This window comes from Amblyomma americanum, chromosome 11, assembly GCF_052857255.1.
Source record: "Amblyomma americanum isolate KBUSLIRL-KWMA chromosome 11, ASM5285725v1, whole genome shotgun sequence".
NCBI lineage: Eukaryota > Metazoa > Arthropoda > Arachnida > Ixodida > Ixodidae > Amblyomma > Amblyomma americanum.
In genome coordinates, this window is record NC_135507.1 from 88,622,027 (window position 1) to 88,630,505 (window position 8,479).

Genomic DNA, 8,479 nt, shown 5'->3' on the forward strand with positions numbered 1-8,479 from the left:
TGTTCGGTACTTTTGCTCATGACTCCACCTGGCAAAGATGGAGAGTCGCAAAGAAGAGAACGGACGTCTGCTACTCCGAACTGAAGTTCTTAGCCTTTTGTGCTAAGGTTCCCTAACGAGACCAGTAGTGCTGAGAGTAGAGTTCAAGATTTACACGCGAGTTACCACGGTATTACATATCACACCGTTTTGCAATAATGACTATATGACACGAAAGCTAACAATGCTGGGGCACACAACTTTTTTTTTCTGCTGGCAATTCTGCTCCAAAGCACATTGTTAGCATTATATATTTTTAGATGAGGAATAAATAACTAAACCACGATCATCTTACGCTTAGCTGGAGGCTTCCTGGGTGTGGGCCGCGTTTGACGCACAAAAAGGCTTGGTACTGCATCTGGCCTTAATTTCTTAATACCGTAATTCCGAAGGACTTGGCTCCGAAACTGGTCTTCGGTGAAGTGATCCTAAGACGAATAAAGTAAGATTTTGTATGACACAACCTTGCGAGGAACAATACAAAGCACGAAAAATATATAGAGAGCGTGAGCTATCATAACTTAAACATGCACAAGTGTTGACACGTCAGCAGACCCCACAGAAGGCCACAAGAACTTTGCCGAAGTCGGACGTTGGAAATCGTCAATATCAGCGCGCACCCCTGCGTTGGTGATTCATTTGACACCACCTATCCCATCACAAAGTCCCACGCAGCGTGATTTTTGCACGAATTCGCGGCAGCGACGACGGCCTTGAACCCAAAATGTCTACAATTATGTTTAACGGAGGTCCTCGCTTGCATTCTCAATTATTATCCACACAGATATCGAGTATTCGGGCGATAGCTGCCTTACTGTGCCTAGGCATAGTAATGCCCGATTTTGGTATGAAGCCTGCCTGACAAATACGTTCAGCAATGCGCGCAACCTGGAAGCTAGATCTGAATAGCGAGCAGCATGAACAGCGGGGGCTTCAACAGCGATAAACACCCCTTTGGCGTCGAGTTCGTGAGCGACGGAGCCCAACTGCAGCAAAACAAATACGCCCAGCGATGCGCCCAACATGAGAGATAGACCTGCACCGCGAGCAGTATGAACAGCGTAGGCTCAAACAGCGAGAACCGCCCTTTTACTATCGAATTCGTGAGCGATGGATTCCACCTGTAACGACACAAATACGGCAAGCAATGCGCGCAACATCAAAGCTAGACCTATATTGCGAGCAGCGTGTACAGCGGGTATCAAACTGCGAGAACCGCCTCTTTGGTATGGGGATCGTAAGCGAAGGAGTCCAACTGCAACAAAAATTCCTGCAGCAGTGCGCAAGATGGAAGCTAGACCTCCAACGCGAGCCACGTAAACATGTGGGCTCAAACGATATGAAGCGTAACTTTCGAGTCGAGCCTGCGAACGAGTCTGACTGCAACCACGTCGACACGCCACGAATGCGCGCAACATCAAAGGTGCACCAGCAGATTCTAGCAGAACTGGCACGGTGGGCATAAGACAACAAGAAGCACAGCTTTCGTGGTCTACGAGCGAACGAATCCAAATGCCAAACCGCATTTACTGCGAAGAAAGGCTGCAGTCGCTCGCGCTTCGCACCAAATCACCCGAAAAAAAAAAACACGACTGACAACTGAAGAACGGCCACTCACCTCACAAAGTCGCGGATCCAGCACATTGTCGAAGTGTGCCCGGCCGATCCTGTGCAGCCAAACCTTTCGGCGAACCGCGTTGCGTTTTCCGGACGGAATTGCAAAAAATTTTTTCCCTCCCTCCTCGGTTGTTGCATCCATACGCGCAACAGAAGCTCGGCATCGCCGCAACGCGAAAAAAAAGATGGAAAAACACTTCCCGCCAAAACTGCTACACACAAAGAAAACGAAGCGCAGCTCCTGCCCCGGGAATGGCGCCGGCGTCTGCTGCGGAGCAAAAAAGCGCGCGCTAACACGTGGCCACAGCGCCTCCGCCAATGGGAGGTTCGATTATCCGGCGGCGCGCTAGGACAGGAGGGAAGCCGGAAAGTTCAAAGCTTTGCGCTACCTTTGTTTCATTGAGGGGCATTAGGCAGCCGCGTTCGTCTGCCGCCGCATCGGGACCAATCAGCGCGGCCGCAATGTGATGGGCGTGCTTCCGAACATCAACACGGTATTAAGGTGGCTAGCGTGGGCAGGTGTGAAAGCCGGCCGGGGAAGCATGGCCCCGCAGCGAGCCGATGCCGTGTGGCGGCGCTGATGGCAGAGGCGCGGTAAGGTGTGCAGGCGAAATGGGCGCTGCGCGTAGGCTAAATTTTTGTCACTGAGGCGAAAATGAGCCTGTTTCGCTTACCGCGCGTTTTCTGCGAGTCCCAAAGAATGAATCTTTACCATAAAATAATGTTTCGTCAACTCGCATCATTATTCCTATGAATTGTGCTGCTTCGCAATCCCAATTGCGTAACTGGACTGAAGCGCGTTTTGTGCATGTTCATAATAATAATAATAATAATTGCTTTTTGTGGAAAGGAATATCTGGCTCATATATCGGCGGACACCTGAACCGCGCCGTAAGGGAAGTGATAAAGGAGAGAGTGAAAGAAGAAAGGAAGGAAGAGGCGCAGCAGTGTAGGCCTCCGGAATAATTTCGACCACTCGGGGATCTTTAACGTGCACTGACATCGCGCAGCACACGGGCGCCTTAGCGTTTGTCGTCCATAAAAACGCAGCCGCCGCGGTCGGGTTCGGACACGGGTACTCGATCCGGATCAGTAGCCGAGCGCTCTAACCACTGAGTCACCACGGCGGGTGTGCATGCGCATTTCGAGACGTTACCCAGTATGTGAGCGACGCCGTAGTGGAAGGTTTCGGAGTGATTTCAACCACCTGGGTTCATTTAGCATGCAGTGACTGTGTGCGTTGCGCCGCCATCGAAACGCGGCCACTACGGCGAGAATAGCACGCTGTAATGCGTGCCGTAGGACCTCGCTACTGCAATCGCATTGGCTGAAGGTGCCCCAACGTACAAACCAGTTTTTGTCGCCGCTTGCGAACATGTAGCATGTATGCCATCTTGACGCTCATGCAAGCAATTTCCGATGATTCTAGACAGTGATGCAACACATCTGGCTATGAAATTGTTTATTTACAATTGAAGGCCCCATTTCAACAAGCAGAAAACCAGAATTGGCTACCTTCTGGTACCAGCAGACCCCAGCTCAAAACCAGAAGGCTTCCTCCTGGGACCAGTAGATCCAAGCAAAACACCATTGGGTGCCTTACAGAGACCATTTAAACCAGCAGCAAACCAGGTCTACGGCTTCCTTCTGGGACCAGATGAAGCCATTAGAAAGCAGATCTATTAAATTTTCACCTGGGGGGGGGGGGCGACATTTGCAGAATTTTATCTACAACACAAAAGGTTTAAGTGATTTCCGTTTCCTTCTCACTATCCTCATACCCTTAAGCGAAAAGTGAATCCTCGAGGCAATAAAAGCGTACAACTGATGCTGTCAGCGCAACAGAATGCTCAGAACAACCAATTTTTGGCACATCACCAATTGACTGTAGAATCTCTGCCGCCGCTTCAGCTGAATGGAATGATATTGACGGTTGTAAAGGGCCCCCAAGGTCCAACTCATTAGTTGCCTCAGCTGGAAGTTCTTTGGGTACGTTGCCTTTGTCATAGAGACATGTTGTTCTGCTGGGACTCCGGAAGTTTTTTTTCGAGTGGGGACCAGGTTTTTGAGCTTTTTAGTTGTTTGTATGTTTATTCCGTCTTTTGTTTAATTGTTTAATTAATTTTATTTGCTTTTTGTTAATATTTTTATATTTCGCTGTTCAAAAGTGTATTTATTTGTAATGCATAAAAACCTGAATTAAAATGGGCAACTATATATATATATATATATATATATATATTGCCGCATGCAAGAAGACGCCAAAGATGAAGACTTGGTCTACGAGCGCGAGGCAAGAAGAAGCTGAAGTGCGCAGGGACTTTTTCTGGTTAACCAGTAAACCGTTTTACCTTCAGCTCTCCTCGGGGTTCTACCGAGCCCTGATACTGGTGGAGCGTGCTGGGTATGCACAGGACTCCTTCCGGCAGTTTGCAGCGAGTCCCGGACATCGACACGCCTGTCCATCGCGCTAGCCGCCGACGTCTAGGCCTTTCCCCGGAGTACAACCATCTACCGGGCGACTCTTCAAACGTCAAAGTTCGCCGGGTCTTCCAAGCCATGGCACCTCCCACCCCTACGTCGGTGACTCTTCACAACCCCAAGGTACCGGAGTGCTTCCGCGGGAACGCGTTTGAAGATGTGGAAGACTGGCTCGACCAGTTTGAACAAGTGGCCAAGTTCAACCAGTGGAGCGCGGACGAGAAGCTTTGCAATGTTTATTTTGCACTTCAGGATACTGCTAGAACTTAGTATGAAAATCACGAGGCCAGCTTGACCACATGGAATGACTTCCGCCGCCAGCTGGTGAACACTTTTGCCACTACTGATCGACGAGAGAATGCGCTGCGCCTGCTTGAAGCCAAATGAAAGCGTAGCTATGTTTGCGGAAGACATGGCTCGACTTTTTCGCCGTGCCGACTCCGATATGACTGAGCAAAGGAAGCTACGACATCTCATGCATGACGTCAAGGAGCAGGTGTTTGCCGGCTTGGTGCGCAACCCACCTCAAACCGCCAGTGAGTTCGTCAAGGACGCTACAGCTATAGAGCGAGCCCTCCAAGAACGGTGCCGCCAGTACGACCGACCCTTCACCGGTGTTCCACCGACTGCGGCGGCACTCACTGCAACCAATGGGAACACTCTTCGAGACCTCATTCGAGAAAACGTCCTTGAGGAGCTGCAGCGAATTACTGCTACGAGCGTTCAGTCACCAGAGGCCGTCGCAGCAGCCGTTAGGAAAGAGCTCCGGCATGCTCTGTCACCGTCTGCACCATACCACGAGTCTCATCCAGTTGACAGCGCGGCAGCCGTTTGCGAACCATACCACGTGTGCCAACCCAACAGCATCACGGCCGTCAACACGGCGCCTTACTATTAGCCGGAGCCGCAACCCGCGAGCTATGCGGAAGTCCTTCGTCGTCCGTCGCCAGACCACGCCCCACCGAGCTCAGCGAGCCGTCAGCAGACGCGGTTCTTCCAGGAGCTTCAGTGGGCACGTTCCGACCGCCCTCAGCCGCGCCGAACTGACCTGTGGTGCTCTTATGACAGCCGACCACTCTGCTTCTTCTGCGGGCAACCTGGCCATGTGTATCGGTACTGCCTCTACCGCCAAGAGGGGCAGGCCTTTCCGCCTGGTTCTGCTCGACGCCAATTCGACGCTGGCCGTGCCCAACTCGAGGACCCGCCGCTCAGCAGGGAAGCCGACTCACCGGGCTTCCGCCGCCGCTCCCCATCTCCACGGCGTTATTCTTCACCGACGCGTCGTGGCGATGCTGACGTTAGCGGACGACGGACCCCGAGCCCTCGCCGGGGAAACTAACCGCCGCAACCTCGCGAGGGGAGGTTGCAACCAGTCGAAAAGTTTCAAAGCCCTCACTACCGCCGCAACTGCCGACCGCAACCCATGACTGTGACGCCTCTTTTCACATTGACGCTGCCGATCTACCACGGAAAATGCCGCCTATATTAGCGCCGAACATGCCGGACCAGATAAGCAGCCTCGACGACGAAAATGACAGCGCCGACCTTACCGCACTTCCGCCGCAAATGCCGAGAGAGGCGAGCAACTCAGACGACGTTGCTAGCGCTGACCTCGCCGTTTATATTGATGGGCTGGAGGTACACGCTCTGGTGGATACCGGGGCGGATTTTTCGGTCATTAGTCAAAAACTGGCTGACAAGCTGCGCAAAGTAAAAACCGAATGGACTGGGCCAGTAATAAGAAGTGCTGGGGGTCAGCTACTGGCACCGACAGGGAAGTGCACTGCCCGCATAGAGATTGGAAACTCAGTGTTCATTGGCAGCTTCGTTATCCTCTCAGACTGTTGCAAAGACCTCATCTTGGGCATGGACTGTCTGCGCCTTCATGGGGATGTGATCAGCTTTCGGGACAATGTCGTTGCCTTCACCAAAAATCATGGAGACCTTGGTTATGCGCAAGTACCACTGATGCCCTTACGAGTTGTCAATGAGGGGGTGACATTACCTCTGCGATCGTGCTCTCTTGTTGAAGTGCGACGTGGCGCATACCGGCGATGGCGTCGCCGAACGGGCCGTCACCCTGCTACTCAGCCGAGGTGTTTCTAGCTCGAGGACTAGTCAGTTTGACCAATGGGCACGCCGAAGTGCTGCAGAAAAACTTCAGCGACGAGCTACAGCAAATTCCGAAAGGCACAACTGTGGCCTTCTTCGATAGCGTTCCAAGTGACCAAGACTATTTCGTGCTGTAACTGGAAGGATCAGTGAGCAAGGCGCCCGCACCCATAGTCGATGTGAGCCCAAATCTGTCGTCTTCAGAATGGGAATGTTTTTTGGATCTCATAGATCACTTTCGAGACTGTTTTGCTTCAGAATCGCGGGTTGGCCAAACACCTTTGACCAAAAATTGCATTATCACGGATGACGCGATTCGCCCGATTCGACAAAACCCTTACCGTGTGGCTCCGAAAGAGCGCGAGGCTATTCAGCGTCAGGTGGCCGAAATGCTTCGAGACGACGTTATCCAGCCGTCACAGAGTCTCTGGGCTTCCACCGTGGTACTTGTTAAAATAAGGACGGCAGCTTGCGATTTTGAATTGACTACCGCAAGCTCAATCAAGTGTACAAAAAAGACGAGTACCTCCTCCCTGGCATCGATGATTCCCTTGATCGGCTACAAAATGCACGTTACTTCTCGTCAATAGATTTGAAAAGTGGATATTGGCAAATTGAAGTAGATTAGAGGGATCGGGAGAAGACAGCATTAATCACTCCTGACGGATTGTATGAGTTTAAGGTTCTTCCATTCGGTTTATGCTCGGCACCAGCAACATTTCAGAGGCTGATGGACACTGTGCTCTCAGGACTCAAGTGGCAAACATGCCTGGTGTATCTTGACAACGTGATCGTGTTTTCGGCAACCTTCGAGGAGCATCTATGCCGTTTGGTAGCTGTTTTTCAGGCCATACGATCTGCGGGCCTCACACTAAAACCCGAGAAGTGCCACTTTGGTTATGAGGAGCTGCAATTCTTAGGACACGTTCTTAGCCAAGAAGGTGTCCAGCCTGATCCCGAAAAGCTCTCCGCAGTCGCCAAGTTCCCAACACCTACGGACAAAAAGACGCTTAGGCGCTTCCTGGGGCTTTGCGCCTATTACCGTCGATTTATTGCTGGCTTCTTACAAATTGCCTGGCCATTAACTTCTCTGACACGCGACAACGCTGTCTTTCGCTGGGGTGAAGAAGAGCACCAAGCTTTTAATGAACTCCGGAGACACCTACAGACGCCACCTGTCCTGGCGCACTTTGATGACGACGCCCCCACTCTGCTTCATACCGATGCAAGCAATGTGGGTTTAGGTGCTGTATTGGTGCAGCGCCAGGATAGTGTGGAAAAAGTGATTGCTTATGCCAGCAGGACTATGTCTAAAGCTGAAGCGAACTACTCGGCAACAGAAAAAGAATGCCTTCCAGTTGTATGGGCGGTTATGAAATTCCGCCCTTACTTGTACGCTCGCCCCTTTCAAGTCGTTAGCTACCGTCACTCTCTCTGTTGGCTGACGAACTTAAAGGACCGTTCAGGGAGACTCGCGCGTTGGAGCCTTCGGTTACAAGAGTTCGACATGACGGTTATTTAAAAATCCGGAAAGAAGCATGCGGATGCTGACTGCCTTTCGCGAGCACCAGTCGGACTCTCCACAATGACCGATGAAGTCACTGCTTTTTTAGGAGTCATAGATGACGCAACTCTTGCCCAACAGCAGAGAGAGGACCAGGAATTGCTGCCTCTTATTGGTTTCTTTAGAAGCGAGCTACGGATGTGCCTAAGATTTTCGCCCGCAGCCTCTCGTCATTCATTCTTTGCAACGACGTAATTTACAAGAAGAACTTCCGTCCTGTGGGGAACAGTCATCTACTCGTCGTCGCAACAGCTCTTCGCACGGAAATCTTGCAAGCGTGTCACGACGAGCCAGCCACCGGCCACCCAGGCTACACCCGCACGTTGGCTAGAGTACAGCGCGGATACTACTGGCCGAAACTACCGGCGACAGTGAAGCACTATGTACGGACGTGCGTAGACTGCTAACGTCGTAAATCACCCGCTGAAAAACCATCCGGTCTACTCCACCCTCTTCAAGTGCCAAAGACACCTTTCAAGCCAATTGGCATGGACCTACAGAGACCATTTCCGACGTCTACTGCCGGGAATAAATGGATAATTGTCGCCACCGATTAGCTAACTCGCTACGCGGAGACAAAGGCTCTGCCCAGGGGTACCTCCGCCGAAGCAGCTCGGTTCTTCGTTGAGAACATTGTCCTCAGGCATGGCGCTCCGGCACTTATTC